This window comes from Vombatus ursinus, unplaced genomic scaffold (assembly GCF_900497805.2).
Source record: "Vombatus ursinus unplaced genomic scaffold, bare-nosed wombat genome assembly UNPS02014841.1, whole genome shotgun sequence".
In the NCBI taxonomy this organism is placed as follows: Eukaryota; Metazoa; Chordata; class Mammalia; order Diprotodontia; family Vombatidae; genus Vombatus; species Vombatus ursinus.
The window spans coordinates 34,914,151-34,934,335 of NW_020954619.1; the positions used below are offsets into that span (position 1 = coordinate 34,914,151).

General features: G+C 37.2%; 1 pseudogene; it reads left to right on the forward strand.

Moving 5' to 3' along the window:
• Positions 1–861: 861 nt before the first annotated feature.
• LOC114026597 lies at positions 862–1,720 on the forward strand (annotated as a pseudogene).
• The last annotated feature ends 18,465 nt before the right edge of the window (positions 1,721–20,185 follow it).

The window sequence follows — 20,185 nt, forward strand, 5'->3', positions numbered from 1 at the left end:
TCTAGCTTATCTCTTTACTTACAATTTCAGTAACTTGCCTGGAGCAGCAATAGTTTAAATAATTTTCTTGGGGACACACAGCCAATACATGTCAGAGGTAGGGCTTGAACCTAGGCCTTCCTGACTCAGAGGCTGTTTGTCTCCTCACTCTACACTGTAGCTGCTACAATTCTACTATATTTAATCTTAATGGGGGGGCGAAGCTTTTTTAATACTGAAAAAAAAACACCTTTTTTTTAGCATCATCCATGATCGTTACAGCCAGCAAAATGTTATAATGTAGATTCATCAGGAAGTCAATACACATACCAATGAAACTAAATCATCCTTATAGTTCCTGATAGATACCATGCATGATAACAATTTATTCACTCTTGTTTTATATTTTATAATCACCAAGTAAAGACTATATCACCAAATGTAAGGGATGATGTAAAGACAATCCCTTTGAGGTTATATGTTGGTATTGATGACCTCAGAAGTCTCTTTCATCTCTCAAATCTAATTTTGCAATGATTCTCAAGTTGATTGCCTTTCATGGGATGGGTGGGATTAATAATTCAAGTAATCAAAACAAAGAGCATTTATTAACTGAATATAGTATACAATGACATTTTGCTAGATGTGGGGATACAAGGCGAAAATGAATCAATCTCTGCTCTCAAGGAGTTTATTACATTTCATTTTGGCAGACAATATGTATCTGTATAAGTAAATACATGTTAACTATATACAGAACATAAATAAAAGAGAGTTAAATACAAGATAGTGAGAGAGAGCACTAAAATATAAGTGGGATCAGGAAAGGACTAGAAATAAACCAGGATCAGGCGTTCCCGGCGGCGGTGGCGAGGTTGGTTAATGCTGCCATGGTGCAGCTGTGGCATTTGCCTGCAGCTGCGGGATTCGGTGGACTCGAAGGTCACTGGCCCCACGACGCTGATCCCCACCCACGGCGGCGTGGGCTAGACGGCGCCCGGCGCAAGGCTCAATCCTGGATGGCGGGGTCGAGGGCAGGTTGCCGATGCGCCAAACGCTGTCGCAGCTCAGTGCGCACGACCCCACGAGCCGAACCCCCGTCAAGGAGTACTCCAAGTTCCAGCCTGGGACCAGCAAACAGGCTGTAGAGAAGATCTGTTTAGTGGTCCTGCCCACGGAAGATGGAGAGATGCTGGGCGTGAGGCTGCTGGCAGAAGTTGACCATTGGAACAATGAAAAGGAGCTGCTGGTTCTCATCACAGACCAATCCCTGCTGATCTGTAAATATGACTTCATTAACCTACAATGACAGCAGGGGGTTAAAGCATCATTAAATGCAATCGGTACAATTTCTTATGGAGAGTTTGAGTTTCCTCCTGAATCACTGAATAAGCAAGAAGGTTTTGGGATTCGAATTCAACGGGATAAGCAAAGCTGCTCTGCCTTCATAAACAGATGGAATCCCTGGTCCACAAATCTGCCTTATGCTTCTTTTATAGAGCATCCAATGGGAGATATTGATGAGAAGATCTCATCTCTTTGCCAATTGGAAAGCTTCAAGGCCCTATTAATTCAAGCTGTCAAGAAGGCCCAAAAGGAATTCCCTTTACCAGGTCAAGCCAATGGCATGCTGGTCTTGGAGCATCCTCTTCTCAATAAGACCTACATGGGACCCATGTCCTTCATCAACAACAAGGCCAAGCTAGGCTACTGTATGTCAAGAGGCAAAATCGGCTTCTAAACATCTACATTTCACAATCCACCTGCTATAAAAGTTGTGGTTTGGGTGTTGTGACTTTAAAGGAGATCACCTCCTGAAAGGTACATCGAGGACCTAGGGTATGCTTATAGGTAAAAGAATATTAATAGTTACTTACCTCTAGGGTTATGAATAGTAAAATGAATTACAGACTTCAGATATCAGATACTTGGCAACAATACAAGCTATACACAAAGGACAAATTGAATCCAGTTGTCAGTTGTATTAGCTGGTATCTTATTTTCTAATTACTTCTACTGCTTTTCTTGAGTGTGTGGATTTTGCTACTTTTTACGTTTCCCAATGCAGCCACTTTAGCATGATCACAAAAAGGTAAGAATGACTTCACTTAAAATGTAATGACATTAATCATACACAAGGAGAGCTACCTGATGTCTAGTGCCCATAACTACAAATGTTTACACTAAACATTTACACTACACTACAACTTTAATATTTTTAAAGAAAAAAAACTTCATCTTTTTTTTTGTCCTTTAAGAAGTCAAATGCAAAAGTAGCCAACAGACTGGTCCATCTTAACTGGACTGAATCTTTGCCTTTGTTAGCTACTGTTGTGGATGACAGTAGTTGTTTTATAAATATAAATTTGGTCTGAAGTCAAACTTTTTCTAGAATGAATCTAAATTGTGTTAATATTTATGCTACCATATACAGGCCCAAAGAGGTTTGTGGGGGGAAAATCACTTTAAGACAATTTAACTGGTTTTATTAGACAGTCACCTTGGTAATTCTTTGCACATGATCTTATTAACATATGTGCTAAGTTTTTTTTTAATTGCCATATGAGTATTTAAAAGGGAATTGATTTGCTTTGCTCTTCGCGTACTGCACATTTTAAAGGTCTCCTGCTAGACTAGCACTAAGCAACTAATGTCTAATATGGTTATCCATGCATGTAGGTAGGTCAGAATATTGCACTCACTTTATCCAGGCTTTTGTGTCCTGGTGTGAATAATATAGTTGAGGATGATAGCCTTTTACAAATATGTTCTACAAATCAAATTGTTGCTAGACTTCTTAGAAGAATAAAGATCCTGTCTGCCACAAAATGCAGTGTAATTGTTTATAAGCTTTCCATGCTGTCTGACCATCCTCTTGGTTGGAGTGTGTATGTATGTGTGTTTGAACCCTTCGTTTTTAAGCCTCAGATGTAAGTGTTAGCTTGTCAGATGACTGGCATGTGTGTGTGTCTAGTATGCAATACACTGCATGTCCAAAATACAAAGACCATTTGAGAAAACAAACCAAAAAAAAAAATCTTGACTCAGTCTGATTTCCCATGAATACAAGAAAATACTAACAGGGAGTAAGTAAAGGAGAAGTAGTAAGGACATGAGGATGTGAAAAAAGAGTAAGATCCCTATGAGCCAGTTGTGATAAACTCTTCACCTGAAGGTATGGTATTAGACTAGAAACTGGACAAGTTACTTTTAAATCATCTAGAAAACCCGGTACCCAGCTTTGTCTCCAAACACAAAGGAAGACAGTAAGCACACACATATACATGATCTCTCCTATATCTTGCTCAACAGTTTAAGATATTGCTACTGGATTGGCTAGTGTGCTATGGTTTCAAGCATATGACCAGACTCTTCCAACAACTTTCTCCTAAAGTATGAAAGTTTCTTTTAAACCTGTGGCTAAAAGTTCAAACAGGCCTCAAGGCAGGCAAAATGTTGAATGTAGAAAACACAAATATATTCAACAAAATTAAAAATCCAGCCACGTTTGAGAATCCTTATTTGAATTTTTCACTTCTGCTAGCTTGTCAGAAATCCAAGGTAATGAGGAAGCTAAGGAAATCAATTCAGCTGTTGACTGCTCTATGAAATGTGACCCGGCAGGCTAACATACCTGCTAGATCCCCATTAGGGGTCCAGGATGCACCTGTAGCATGAAAATGATATCCCCACTGCTAACTTCATTTGGTTTATCACAGCATGACCCCTCATAGCTTAAATTTTCACATCATCCTTAGGATAACCACAGAGTATTTAAATGACACAATTAGTCAGCCCTGGTCTTTATAGCCTTTCTTTTTTGATGTCAAGAGAATTCTCCAGAAAGTTTAAAAAACCATAAATGATGCATGGACCGTCTTCTTTCCTTCGTTTCTTTCATGTACCCAACATGGATGTCATTCACAAAATCTGAATCCTCAGCTGTCTTCTTTCAACACTTTCCAGGTCTGCCTTGACCCATGTTCAGCCATTATTTGGGGATCCTGCCTTCATTACTTATAGAGAACAGAAAAGTGAGTGGGGAAACCAAAATGCTTCAAAGAGAAAATAAATTTTTATTTTATTGATTTTCACACAAAGACTTCATCATTTTTGTTCCAGTCGGATCTATTTAGAGATATTTGAATAACATTGCAAAAATGGCATTCATTTATATCATTCCTTTAAATATTTATGATTTCAAATTATTACCTAGATAACTAAGTGACAGAATAAGAAAGTAGAAAATAAATACCATTAAGAATTAATATCTGCAGTTAACAATGTAATAAAATCCACTAAAAGATTTCAACATTCAGAATACTGAAATGAACTTTGTAAAGCTATTATTCCCAGAGTGTTTCCACAGGCCAAATGGCATGAAGTATTTTTATAATGCAATATTTAAAATATTCTGTTTCATTCATGTGGAAATCTCATTATATTCTGGTTGTGTTGACTTTTTAGAATGATCTCTTTTTTATTATGCATAACCCAAAAATTATACATATATGCGTATGTATACACACAGTTCAATTGTAGACTTACTTTGTAGGCAAGATATATATATATATAGATAGATAGATATAGATATGGATATAGATATGCATATATACACACTGTTCAATCATAGACTTACATGGTAGTCAAGATTACAAATGTAGTAAGTAAAATGTACACATATATGCAGATAAGTGTTTAGAGATAGTGAAAGTTACAAGGAAATATGAGTTATTTAGCATGAGGATAACACTGGTAGGGTAAGATAAAACATGACAGTTGAAATGTATCTCTTTATACACACGCATGTATACATATATATGTATATACACATGTACATACACATGTGTGTATATATTTATATACACCCACACATATATACTCACACACATATATGTAGTTGTTTGTCTTTTGTTCTCATTATTCTTTCTTCACAACCTCTCTTGACTGGTTATCCTGAAGTAATGCATAGGGATATTTACAAATTCAATACTACAACTTGGTGACTTAACCTCAAAAATATTTTCCATAGGATCACAGATTTCATAGACATAGAGCTGGAAGGGACCTCAGAGGTCACCTAGTCAAATTCCCTCATTTTTTAATTGAAGAAATTGAAGCCCAATATAGTTAAATGACTTTTCCAAGTCATGTTCATGGAGTAGTCAATAAAGCTGAAATTTGAATGGACGTCCACTGACTTCACATCCAGTCTTCTTTTCACTGACCCTTGCTGCCTCCCTGCAGTGAATTATAATTTATGGAGTGGTTTAAATTTGACACATTTCCTTCCTTCTTATAATGCTATGAGGGAGTTAGGATACAACATGAAACTACTAACCCTATTTTCCATGGGCTCTAAGAAATGAAATGAACTGGTCAAGCTCAAAGAGTTTATAACTGCTGGGACTGATGTTTCAATCCTATTCCTCCTAACTCCACTTCCAGATTGCTTTCCACTCTCCAGGCTACCATCTTTAAAAATGACAAATGTTGGGGGTGGAGCCAAGATGCCTGAGGGAAAGCAGTGACTTGCTCAAGCTCTCCCCCCCAAACCCCTCCAAATACCTATAAAAAATGGCTCCAAAAAAAATCTAAAGCAGCAGAACCCACAAGAAGACAGAGTGAAACAAATTTCCAGCCAAAGACAGCCTGGATGATTGATCAGAAAGGTATATTGTGTGGGGCAGGGAAAAGAGTGCATTTTGGTGTGGGCGCGCAGGCCATAGTGACCCTGGAGCAGCCACAGAGGACTGAATCGCATGCAGCTGTGGTGGTTTCCAGACTTCTAAACCCACAAACACCAAAGAAAACTTAGAAGGTCAGTGGGAAAAGTCTGTGACTGCGGTGAGAGAAGAAGCTAGGTCTCAGCCACCCCTGGGGTCGAGGCTATTTCCTGAGCTTCCAGTCCACAGACTGAGGGGGAATCAAGTGGCTGAACAGTGGTGGATTTCAGGGATCTCTTTGCCAGTGCTAAGGCAGGAATCTATTACTTTGCCCGTGTTTGGATCTGGGTCACAGTTCTGAGGGGCAGTCCTGGGGCGAGAAGGAGAGCTGGTGTGGTGGAGCTTGTGGTGGTGGAGAGAAAACACCTCACCCCTTGTCATAGCACCTTGGAAGAACTGAAAATTTTCAGATCCCTAGAAGTATCTCTGAAAACAGCTGTACAAACCCCCGAAGCTTGGGACAGTACATTCTCCACATTGGAAACAGACTTTTACCTTAACAAAGAGTTTAAAACTCAAGTAATTGGCCGGGATCATGAGTAAACAGTGCAAAAAGAGTCAGACTATATTATCTTACTTTGGTGACAAAGAAGATCAAAACATACAACCAGAAAAAGACAACGAAGCCAAAGCTCCTACATCCAAAGCCTCCAAGAAGAATATGAATCAGTCCTAGCCTTGGAAGAGCTCAAAAGGGATTTTGAGAAGCAAGTAAGAGAAGTAGAGGAAAAACTGAGAGTGAAGCAAGAAAATCATGAAAAACAAGTCAACAGCTTGCTAAAGGAGACCCAAAAAAATACTCAAGAAAATAACACCTTAAAAAATAGCCTAATCCAAATGGCAAAAGAGGTCCAAAAAGCCAATGAGGAGAAGAATGCCCTAAAAAACAAAATTGGCCAAATGGAAAAGGAAGTCCAAAAGATCACTGAAGAAAATACTTACTTAAAAATTAGAATAGAGCAATTGGAAGCTAGTGACTTTATGAGAAATCAAGACACTGTAAAACAAGTCCAAAAGAATGAAAAAATAGAAAACAATGTGAAATATCTCACTGGAAAAACAACTGACCTGGAAAATAGATCCAGGAGAGAGAATTTAAAAATTATTGGGCTATCTGAAAGCCATGATCAAAAAAAGAGCCTAGACATCATCTTTCAAGAAATTATCAAGGAAAACAGCCCTGATATTTTAGAACCAGAGGGCAAAATAGAAATGGAAAGAATCCACTGAACTCCTCCTGAGATCCCCAAAGGAAAACTCCTAGGAATATTATAGCCAAATTTCAGGGTTCCAGGTCAAGGAGAAAATATTACAAGCAGCCAGAAAGAAACAATTCAAGTATTGTGGAAACACAATCAGGATAACACAAGATTTAGCTGCTTCTAACTTAAGGGACCATAGGGCATGGAATACAGTATTCCAGAGGGCAAAGAAGATAGGATTACAACCAAGAATGACCTACCCAGCAAAACTGAATATAATCCTGCAGGGGAAAAAATGGTCATTCAATGAAATAGAGGACTTTCAGGAATTCTTGATGAAAAGACCAGAGCTAAATAGAAAGTTTGATTTTCAAATACAAGACTCAAGTGGAACATGAAGAGGTAAACAGGAAAGAGAAAATCATAAGAGACTTATTATGGTTGAACTGTTTACATTCCTTCATGGAAAGGTGATATTTGTAACTCGTGAGACCTTTGTCAGTATTAGGGTAGTTGGAGGAGAAAAAATATGTACGTATATATAGATATAGATAGATAGATAAATAGAGGGCATAGGGTAAGTTGAAGATGAAGGGGTCATATCTAGAGAATAAAATTAAGGGGTGGATTATACTAGGAGTAGGAGAAAGGGAGAGGTAGAATGGGGTAAATTATCTCACAAAAAAACAGAAAAGAAAAGGCTGTTACAGTGGAGGGGAAATGGGGGAAGGTGAGAGGGAATGAGTGAATCTTATTCTCATAGAATTTGACTTAAGGAGGGAATAACATACACATTCAATTGGGTATGGAAATCTGTCTTACCCTATAGGGAAATGGGGGGGGGGGGAAGGGGAGTGATAGAGAGGAGGGCAGACTGGGAAAGGAGTTAATCAGAAGCAAGTACTTCTGAGGAGGGTCAGAGTCAAAAGAAAGAATAGAATGAATGGGGGGGTGGGATAGGATTAAGGGAAATAGAGTTAGTTTTTCACAGCAAGTCTACTATGGAAGTGTTTTGTATAACTGCATATATGTAACCTATATTTAGTTTAGCTTGCCTTATCAATGAGGGTGTGTGGGGAGGGAGGAAGGGAGAAAATTTGGAACTCAAAATTTTAAAAACACATGTTTAAAAAAAATGTCTTCACATGCAACTGGGAAATAAGAAATACAGGAAATCGGGTACAGAAATTCATGCTGCCCTACAGGAAAATTGAAGGGGAAGGGGATCAGAGAGGGAGGGGGAGAGATAGAAGGGAAGGCAGACTAGGGGAACGGGTATTCAGAATGCATGCCATCTTGGGGTGGGGGGAGGGGCAAGATGGGGTGAAAATTTAGAACTCAAAATCTTGTGGAAGTAAATGTTGAAAACAAAAAAAAATTAAATAAAAATTACCATAAAAAAAGACAAATGTTGATTGTTCTTGGGTGCCATAGGTACCAAAGGAAGAGGTGGAGGTCACAGAGGTTGGTGGGGTGTTGGGAGAAGGAAGAACAGGTCACAAGTCCCCTTGCTCAAGCAGAGCACCAGAAGCAATTGGTAATACAGTAGGCAAAGACCTGGGCCTGAAGGCAAGAAGATCTGAGTTCAAATACAACCTTAGAGACTTTCTAGCTGTGTAACCCTGGCAAGTACCTTAGCTTTAGTTTCCTCAACTGTAAAAAAGAGAAAACAATTGCACCTACCTTGCAAGGTTCTTGTGAGGTCATATTTGTTTAAAAAAAGTGCTGATCATGCTGTTTGATGCATAATTTTTGTTGTTCAGTAATTTTAATCATGTCTGACTATTTGTGATCCCATTTGGGGTTTTCTTGGCAAAGATTCAGGAGTGGTTTGCTAATTTTTTTCTCCAGCACATTTTACATTGATGCATATTAGGCCATATATAAATTCTTATTCCCTCCTCTCCTTCCTTCTGTATGTACTAGATATTCTGTTCAAAAACAAAATGAATGTTGTCCATGTTTCATAAAATATTTCATTCAAAATTAAATATTAAAAATAGGTTTTTATCTCTTCCTGTTCCTTAGGAAAATTGAAGTAAAAGTAATCTGCATTTCCATAAGAAATATGACAATTCTCAGGCAGGAACAGAGGGATTCTAGCCTATAACTTTTGTGTATTTATTTATTCAATTACTGTTTATTAAATGCTTTATCCAACTGATCAGGTTATTGGTCCAATGGCCCCCAAGTGAAATGACACATCTGCCGGGTTGCTACCATGAATACTATTACCTCATTAATAAGTTACCATCAAAACATGTTTCAGTCATTAAGCTTTTTATCTAGAATCAGTATTAGATAATTCCAAAGATCTTCCTTCCCCTAGTAGTGATTTCTACAAAACAATGGAACAACCAGGCAAAGAGTAAGAAAATGCCATCAGTCCCTTCCCTGGGGTAGGTTTATATACCAAGACAAACTGGTTGAATTGTTATTTACACAAGGTCAACAGGTATATTTGAAATAACTGGTCTTTTGGCATTTGGAAGGTACTTTTAGTGAATGGAAAGTTCAAGAGTCCCTACCCCACACACATCCCAGGGATATTTTTTTGATAAATCTGTCAGCCTCATATTGTTGAACTTTGAGGTACATAACATAGTTTATGCAATATGAAAACATAATAGTCAAAAATTACTTCATAAACCAATAAAGTCTTGCCATGGTCACATCCATTAAGCTCACAAGGTTTTGAAATATTCCTGTAGCACAATTAAGGAAATGATGTATCCTTTGTATAAAGTAGTCTGGTATAGTAGAAATGGGCTTTGTGCCAGACAATAGGACTGTGAACCTTGGCTCTGCCATTCCCGTTTCAGTCCTCAACTTTGTTTTATGCATATATACTACTTCACTTGGTGATTTCATTAGCTTCAATGGATTCAATCAAAATCTCTATGTCAAGGATTCTGAAATCTACTTATCCAACTCCAACGTCTCTGCTGTCTTTTAGTTTTGCACCTCCACCTGTCTATTAGACATTTCCAACTGCATGTCCCGCACACATCTTCAATTCAACATGTTCAAAATTGAACTCATTATCTTTCCTCTAAACCCTCTCCCTTTCCAAGTTTTTCTATTACTATCAGGATACCACCATTCTCCAGTCTCCCAGGTTCCCTAGGCAACCTAAAGTATCATTCTGCAAACATCACTATAGCTCACCCCTCATAACCAATCTGTTGCCAAGGCCTCTTGATTTCACCTTTATTACAACTCTCTAATACCTTACTCAGTCCTCTCCTCTGTTACTGCCACCACCTTGGTGCAGCCCTCATCTCCTCATCCCTGGACTATTGCAATAGCCTCATGCTTGGTCCACTTGCCACAAATTTCCCCCTACTCCAGTCCATCATCCATTCAGGCACCAAAGTGAGTAAAGCATAGTTTTGACCATGTCAACCCTCTACTCAAACTCCAGTGGCTTCCTCTTACCTCCAGAATCAGATATAAAATATTCTGTTTGGCCTTCAAAACCAATTACAACTAACCACCACTCTACCTTTGAAGTCTTCTTACACCTTATGCCTTCCCTTTCCACATACCCTTCCATCCAATGATATTGGCCTCTTGTGTTATTCCTCAAATAAGACACTTCATCTCTTGACTCTGGTAATTTTCAGTTGTTGTTTCCTATACCTGGGATCTCCACTTGCTAACTTCTCTGGTTTCCTTCAAGTCCCAGCTAAAATTCTTCCCATTCTAGGAAGCCTTTCCCTGTTGATTATTTACTATTCAACCTTTCTATAAATTGCTTGAAGATAATTTACATTTGTGAGCTCCTTGAGGGCAGAGACCATCTTTTGCCTTTCTTCATATCCCTTGCACTTAGAGGCAGTGCCTGGCACATTGTAGACACTTGACAAATATTTATTTACTGATTCACAGAAACAAAACTCTCCTTGCACTAGAGGAGATCTCATTGTACTGGGTATATTTAACACTTACACAGATAAATAAATATAAATAAATGTTTATATGTATATATATATATATATAAAATATATATATGACTATATATTATATATATGTATGCCAGTCTCTAAAGAATTAGAGCTGGGGGTTCTCAAAGGTCAGTGAAGATATATATCACAATTATAGCACATTGAAAATTTCCTTATTAACTATAATTCTATGAACCTACTCTATAAGATTGATGACAGATCAAGAATTATGCAATAGAAATCATAAAATTTATTTCATCAGATTATGATTAGAGAAGAAAGTGGATCAGTCGTGTGTCAAAAGCAAGGGATTATGTTAGCACCTTATCAATCAATCAAGAAGCATTTATCAAACACATACTATATTTAAGGCACTATGTTAGTAACTGAGGATTTAAAGACAAAAAGGAAATAGTCCCTGCCCTGAAGAAGTTTGCATCCTACAATCTGAGAAAATATGGATGCATGCACGTAAATCTAAAATAATTATATACAAAGTCTGTACAAGGTAATTTTTTTTTTCACTAGAGGAGAGGAGACATTAGCAGCTGGAGGGATCAGGAAAGTCTTTCTATAGGACTTACCCTTCAAATTGTCTTAAAGAAAACAAGTGTTCTTTTGGTATCCAGACAGTATTAAAAGAACTAAAGATATACCACCAATGTATTGGCTGGATCTCCTCAGTATGATTTCTGGGAAGACATGGACAAGAGTCAGAGTGATGGGAAGGCCTAGATGAATTTCACTGAGTCCAGCTGGATGTCTACTTCCACAACTTCCATCTAGTCTAGACCTGTATTTCTTAAGATACAACGAAGCTTGGGGCAGCTAGTTGGCGCAGTGGATAGAGCACCGGCCCTGAAGTCAGGAGGACCTGAGTTCAAATCTGACCTCAGACCAAACACTTGACACTTACTAGTTGTGTGACCCTGAGCAAGTCACTTAACCCCAAATGCCTTAAAAAAAAAGATACAATGAAGCTAAACAATTCCTAAAGATAAACTTGACCTTGCAAAGTTAATTTCTAAACAATCTAGAGGTCCACAGAACTGGATTTGCTACTGTCTTAGCTCCATTCCTTTTACTTCTCCTCCTTTTATAGCTCCTAGCTTCTACTGCTTTTCTTGGAATTTTTTCTTTAATCCCTTACCTATCAAAGAAGTATTTGTGCACATAAACATTAAGTTGAAAAATGAACAATAGGATTAGTCATCTAAGCATTGGTTCATACAGAATTGGCTAAGTGGATGTTTGAAAACACTTGGACAATTAATTGATTAACATTCACTTTTCCTCCACCAAGGCAACCAAAATTTAATTATGTAAAGATTGACACTAGTGGCTCTTCTAGGTCCCTCTGTTGCTCAGTTAACAAGCACACTGCTCCCCTTTTCATTTCACTCACTTTCTTCTTGAAAACCTTCCACCACCATGCCCCCACTCTGCATAGGAAACTAATTTCAATTTGCCTTAAGCAGAAAGAAGAGATGTAAACTTTCCTTTTTCCTAGTATTCTCCCTAGCCTCAAACTTTCCCAGGATACTCTGTCTGAGTCATTTGCTTCTTTGCAGTGATCACTCCCTGACTTGAATAGTTTCTATCTATATAGATGCCATTTCATGTTTTTTTTGTTTTGTTTTGTTTTGTTTGTTTTTTGACAGTATTAGTGATACTAGTGATGATATTGCATGTCTGTGAATCATACTATACAAGAGTCTTTGAAGAATTAGAGTTGAGAGTCACTGAAATGACAATGAAGAGGCACATAGTTGGTGTTACAAGTCTGCAACTTATTTCAACATGATGAATTGAACAGGAGAAGAAACATAAAGTAGACATGTTGAACCTACTTTTTGTTACTGCAAAACTGGCTTATATAACCAGATAAAAATGAAATTGGAAAATGTTTTTAAAATACATAAAAATATAGTGCAGGGAAGATAGTTAATTGTTGATTTTCTAAGTCAATATGCTAGATAGGGATCCATTTGAATTTGAGACCACTGGTATAAATAGTGTCACCAAAATAATAGTTCACATAATAGCCAGAAAAGGAAAATAAACATGGGCTGTTCACCCAGCAATATCAAGGGATAACAGATGGATAACATGTAATTCCATCAGATAACCTATGTGATCCTGTACTGTCTACGAAAGGTCAAGAGAACTAGAAGGAACCACTTAGTATGTTGGGTGCAATTGCTGCGGAATATTCAAAAAGGAAATGCACTAGAGTATACATGATGGGTTGGTATGATTGGGGTATCATCTCTATCATTGGAATTGTTGAATTATACCCATTTTCTCTTCCTGAATGAAATAAAAACTCCTTGATGGCAAGGACTAGCATAGTCCCTGACACATAGTAGTCACTTAATAAATGCTTCTTAAATCGATTTTCCAAGGACTATCAGTAGAAAGAAGAGGGAAAATGCACTCACTTGATCTTTTATTAACTTCCTACTCTTTGAGGACACCATTTAAGGTCAAATTTAGAATCTCACTCCTCCAAGAAGCCTATCTAAGAACTCCAAACCTCACTTACATCTTTCTCCTTAAAACTCCATGACACTCATAGTCTGTACAAAACAATTTAGTATTTAGTTCTATTCTGTCTTGTGTGTTGTTCTATCCTTGTATTAGTTTTGTCTCTTTAACTAGACTGAGAACACCCCAAGAGTGGGAGCCATGCCTTATGCTTCTGTGTTATAAACCCAGCACAATTACCTTCTGATTGATTCCATAAAGACTAGATGAAATTATTTTTATCCATGTGCTGTCAATTACTTTAACTTCTCACAGCTCTGCTCTGGTACTTTCAATGGGGGCCTGAGGTCAGGCCATATTCAACAAGGTACCAGTGAATCTTCAAAATGACTCCAGCCACTCAAAAGAGGAGGTAGTGTGATTCCCTCCACCCTCCAAGGTTCCTAATAGGGAAATAAAGGTGCTGCCCATCCCCAAACTTCCTCCAGAAGAGACCAGCAGCCTGTGAAAATTACCTACCCCTCATTGAAGCGAAAATTCAAAGTGCCCATTATTTTCTTTTCAATATTTTCAAATGACTTTGGCATAGTGATTTCAGAAGCAAGGTGAAAATAAAAAAAAAAGAAATCTTCAGAGTGAATGCAAGTTTAACTTTTAAAAAGAGCATCATATGCTTATAAGAAAAGAATGCCAAATAATCATTGTGTTATATTTTAAATAATGATCAAACCTTTCTCATGAAAGTTTTTTTTTCACATTTGAAGGGGGTTTCAAAGTCTATTTAATTTTAGGCTGTCTCAGAAATAGAGACAATTTTCATAATTTTGTTTTTAAAAGTATAGACCTGTCAGTCTTCTAGGAACCTTAAGGAAGCAATTTTCTCTAAAAGGTTATATACCCTTTTTTCCTCTACTCCATCATATTTCTCTTAAAAAAAACACCCATTTTCCAACTCCAGATAAATATTTTATGTGTTCTATTTTATTTTATCCTACTTTTTGACTACTAGGAAGAAATGCTTTTGTTTTTATTGTTGATAGCATCTAAATACTATTATGCATGCAAGATTATGCATGCTTATTTATATACCTATGTGTATATGTATATGTTAATATGAGGCAGCATTGTACAGTGAATAGAGTGCTGGCCTCTGAATCAGTAAAACTCAGACAAGGCACTTAATCTTTGGGCCTATGGAACTCTCTAAGTCCAAGTTTCAGAGAAGGTACCACTATGCATTGGTAAAGAGGATGTTTCACTAGGGCCCACTTGTACATTCTGAAATTTAAAAGTAAAAGACTTTATGGCTGATGTTTTTAATAGTAGAAAAGGTCTAGAGTGCTCTCTCTCTCTCTCTCTCTCTCTTTCTCTCTCTCTCTCTCTCTCAATATAGATAGACACACACACAGATATATATGTGAGGGGGTAGAGGATGTTATCTCTAGAGGATAAAACTCACATTGACTTTAAATATAATGACTTATAGAAGAAATTCCTTAGATCACAGAAGAGAATAGGAATATGATTAATTAAGCAATAAAGATCAATAAAACACGTACCTTGTAAAGAGCCTTGTGCAAGACAGAGATAGTATCTGGTGAAAATTATTTTTAGAATTGATTATCGTAAGAGCTCAAAACTAAAGTGCATAAATAATGACTTTAAGGATCCATTTGAATATAACTTTTTTTGTTGTTGTTGTTAAGTTGTTTCTGACTTTGGTAACCCCATTCAGGATTTTCTTGGCAAAGATACTAGAGCGGTTTCCATCTCCAACTCATTTTACACTTGAGGAACTGAGGCAAACAGGGTTAAGTGACTTACCCAGGGTCACAGAGCTAGTAAGTGTTTAAGGCCAGATTTAAACTCAGGAAGATAAGTCTGTCTTTCTTACTTCAGGCTCTGCACCACCTCACTGCCCCAATCAAACTTTTACCCACTTTGAATAGTGGTAGTGGGCAGTATTTAAGTCAGATTCACAGAGCCAAGCCATGGACATAGGTTTATTACTAATTAAAATCTAAGTACTGGTTTAAGAAATCACTGTAAATGAAATTCAGAAGGGGTACAATTAATAGCTTCTAAACAAAATAGTCAATTTTTTTTTTTTGGTTTTCTTGTGCAAAAAATTAATGCATGGGGATAAGATTAAGAACAAGTACTGTGGGTTGAAAGTAAAAGGCTGTCTGGCTGATGCTTGTTAAAATCTATATTGGGAACAAATAATATCCCAGTAAAACTGGGTGTGACAGAGAGTGAGTGACCAAATGAAAATTAGAAGTGACCTTACCCCACTCATGTAACTGCAATTGAAGTGAGTAGCAATTATGCATGTAGGAGGACTAAAGGACTTCATTTGCGAAAAGAGAAGAATCAGGAGTTCAGTCAAGAATTGATGATGGCTTTGATGTTCTATGATTAGGTCATGAAAATGAATGGGGGCTAAACATGAAAGAATTCAGACTTCAGAGGAATTCAAAGGAAGAGAAATTAAAGAAAGGGGTGCAAGAGTACAGGAAACCAACTGAAAACAGAGATTGGGACAGGATCTCTATCTGGCCTGCAGGCAGACAGGCACGCAAGCACACAGTCTGTTGAATTGATCCTTGAAGCAGTCACTTTTTATAATGGATATAGCTAGTGAATGGGACTGCCTTTAATTTAGGTAGTTTTCAAATGATGCTCAAATAACTATACAGTTCAGCCAATGGCTGAATTCCATGGAGAGAAAAACATTATTGTTTAATTGAATTCTTCCATCCAGTTCACTCAAAATAGCCCTTTTGGCTGGTCCCAGGTTTATACGGAAAGTTATAGGAAACACATTTTCTTCTACCACTGGGAAGATGACATACCCCTATGGAAACCATACTTAATGAGCAGAGATCACTCCTCTGCATTTAATTGAAGCTTCAACTGAAATAACCAGCAATATGATAAGTAAGAAGCATGTCATGTCAGATTTCAGGAAACAATTAACCAAGATGTGGTCAATATTGACTCAAGTTCCTGACAATCTGGGTCAAAGCATACTTTTGTGTTTGAAGGGTCAAACTGTCCTTACAACTTAAGAAAGAGATGTAGCTTAAAGGTGCAAATACTAACTTATCCCCAAGGAGTCTACAACCATAGGACTAACTTTAGTACTAGTCTTCTGGGAATAGCAGTGGACCATTTTCAGAAGTCCTGGAATCTTACCCTAACATGTTGTGTTGGGACATAAGAAAGAAATTTAACCTTTTAAAACCATTTCCCAATATGGAAAATAAAAAGGGTTAGAATAAATAAACTTTAAAGTTCTCTTTTTTCTATTTTTTCCTATTTTAAGTCTCCATGGTAAAAAATTTGTAGGAGAAGGAACAGGAAAAGAGAGGACTTTTGCTGAAAAAGAAGAAAGAGGTCATGTCTTAGAGAAGTTCAGAATAGTGAAGTAGGACAGAAGTTGAATTTGGGGACAGAAAATTTACCAATATTTGGGAGAAATTAGAGAAAAATTAAAGGAAAACTTTGTCAGGTCCATACATTAACACTAATACATATTCTATTCCATATAGGCAACTTGGTAGCTCAGTGGATAGAATGTTGGGCCTGGAGTCAGGAAGTCCAGAGTTCAAATGTGAACTCAAACCCTTAGTATATATACAACTCTGGGCAAGTCATTTAATCTCTGTTTGTCTTGGTTATCTCATCTCTAAAATGGGAATAGTAACAGTACCTGCCTCATAAAGTTGCTGTGAGGATCAAACGATATAAAATTTTCAAAGAGCTTGGCACAATGCCTGCCACATAATAAGTGCTACAGAAATATTAACTATTTAATGTTATCATCATCATCATCATCATCATCATCATCATCATCATTATTGTTATAGTTCTGGGTTTTAAGGAAACAAAGATTCAGGAAAATTAAGAAGGATACAAAAATTAAGGAGGATTTAGGAGGACAAAAAAAAACAAAAATGAGTGAAACAAGAAGAGGTAGAATCTAGAATAATAGGGAGACTCTAGCTGGCAAGATGAGCCAAGTCAACAAGCATCTACTGTGTTCTATACACCATGCAATGCACTGGGGATTCAAAGAAAGGTAAAAACATAGTCCTTGTCTTCAATGATCTCACAGTCTATTGGTGGAGAAAGAAGTGCCAGTAACTATGCACACATAAGATATAGAATACATGACAAGGGAAAGTAAGTGAAACAATTAGAGGATTAAGCAAATTGGTAGAGTATACTCTGCTTAATCCTCCAGCTGTTGGGCAGGATGAATTGGTGAATCAAATAGAGTGGTGTAAGGTTGAAAGGGAATATCTCACACACTACACCAAGATAAGTTTCAATGGCCTATATGTAAAAGGTCATATAAACAAATTAGAGAAGCAAGAAAAAAAGTCCTTATGACTAAAGGAAGAGTTAATGACTAAACTAAGATCACATAAGACAAAGCAGACGTTTAAATTATGTAAAATTCAAAATAATAATTTTATAAATAAACCTTAATCTTAAATGAACTGATACAAAGTGAAGTGAGAGAAGAACCAGAAGATCATTGTTCACAGTAATAGCAATGTTGTAATAATGATCAACTATGAAATAATTGGCTACTCTGACCATTACAGTGATCCAAGACAATTCCAAAAGGAGTCATGATGAAAAAAACTCTATCCTCCTTCAGAGGAACTGGGTGATGCAGTGGATAGAGTGCCAGGCCTGAAATGAAGAAGACTCATCTTCCTGTGTTCAAATCTGGCCTCAGACACTACTCTCTGTCTGACCCTGGGCAAGTCACTTAAACCTGTTTGCCCCAGTTTCCTCATCTGTAAAATGAGCTGGAGAAGAAAATGGCAAATCAGTCCAATATCTTTGCCAAGAAAATCTCAAATGGGGTCACCAAGTGTCAGACATGACTGAAATGACCGAACAACAACAACATAACGTTCAGAGAGAACTGATTAATTCCAAGTTTAATTTGAAGTGTCATTTTCTCACTTTATTTTTCTTCTAATGGCTAATATGGAAAATTTTTGTATGATTTCACACATATAATTGATATCTTCCATTCTCAGTGGGTAGAGGAGGGGGTTAGAGTGAGGTAGACTATTTGAAATTCAAAGTTTACAAAGAATTTTAAAAATAAATAGATAATAATAAAAAGATTGTGCAGTAAAATTTTGAAATTTGTTAATTTAAATTTTGACAGCACTCTCATTCCAGCAGCACAGAAACTTTGAAGCAAGAATAATTACTTAAACTAGTGAGCTACCAGATGGCATCCTTCCTCCTCCATCCATCAACACCCCCTCCATTGCCCCACCTTTTCTATAACAGATGATCTCTTTGAAGGCCTTGCTACATTTTTTTTAGGGGGAATTTGCAACTGGAGTGCCTTTAAGGTAGCTCACATTGGTCAGGGGAATGGATACATCCCCAAAAGTTGCTAGGAATAATACCTCCCCAGAGTTAAGTTGAAGGCATATTTAATTTATGCTGTATCATTCTCTACTTCTTGCTCCAGATGTCCAAATTTCTACTTGTGGCTCTGGGGTTCCAACTTCCCAATTTGTTGTTGCTGCATTATAGGAAGAGAAACCAGGGCTAGACTGTGGACTCATTTTTTTAACCTAGTCACCCTCTTTCATGAGCCCCTATACATTCCATAAAATTAATCTGTTTTCCTTATTATAAATACCTCTATGTGGTGCAATGGATAGAGCACTGGACCTGAAGTCAGGAAGATCTGAGTTTAAATCCAGCCTCAGACACTTACTAGCTATGTGATTCTGGTCAAGTCACTTAACCTCTGTCTGCCTCAGTTTAAAGTGTTAAATGAGCATAATGATAGCACTTACCTCCCAGGATTGTTGTGAGGATCCAAAGACACACTAATTATAAAGTGCATTGCACAATATGTGGAACATGATAATCACTATATAAATACTAGTTATTGTTATTTTTATTTTATTATTATTAATACTAATTCTGCCAAAGGAATATGTCTGCTGAAATTCAGCAGATACATTTCTTCTTGTCATGAAAATCCTTGGCAGCTATATGGTACAGTGGATAGATGATAAAATTTGAAGTCAGGAAGACCTGCGTTCTGCTATGACATCTACTATCTGTGTGACCCTGGGCAAATCCCAACCTCTATGCTTCTCAGTTTCCCCATCTGTAAAATGGAAATAATAATACCACCTACCTCATAGGGTAATTAGGAGGATGAAATAACTCAGTATATGTTCAAGTGCTTTTCAAACTTTAAAGCAATATATAAATGCTAATTATTCTTATTATTATCTTGCATCCTGAACAATTCTATGTCAAGTAGTTTAGCCCTTTGTATGAGATTATTTTAAATAATTCTGGTTGCTTTCATCTCCTTTTTGTACTAATGTTCTTGGGATTTGACTCAATAGGTTAACAATGGAAATAACAATGAGTTATTTCTTAGGAGGAGTATAGGATTTTGAGCAGAAAGGAAATCTGAAGATCACCAACAAACTCCTGCTGTTTGTCCTTAGTTTATGAAGAGGACCAATGATATCATGGGTGATGTCTTAACTTGTGCATGAATTGGATTTAAATAAGGCAGAGTTGCAGAGTCATCAGCCTCACTCTTTCTTCCTGAGTCATCTAAGTCTAGTGGCAGGACAAAAGTCAAGATGACATGGCAATAGCTACTTCACCCTCTTTTATGGCCATTGGAACAAATTGTTTTCATTAACCCATTCCACTGGGGAAAGACTTCATTCACATGCTTGCGGTAGACACTCCATAAGTGACTGACAGGTTTGAGGCTGTCAGTCGCCCTCAATGTGGTTTAGCAAATCTGCTGAGATGGTTTACT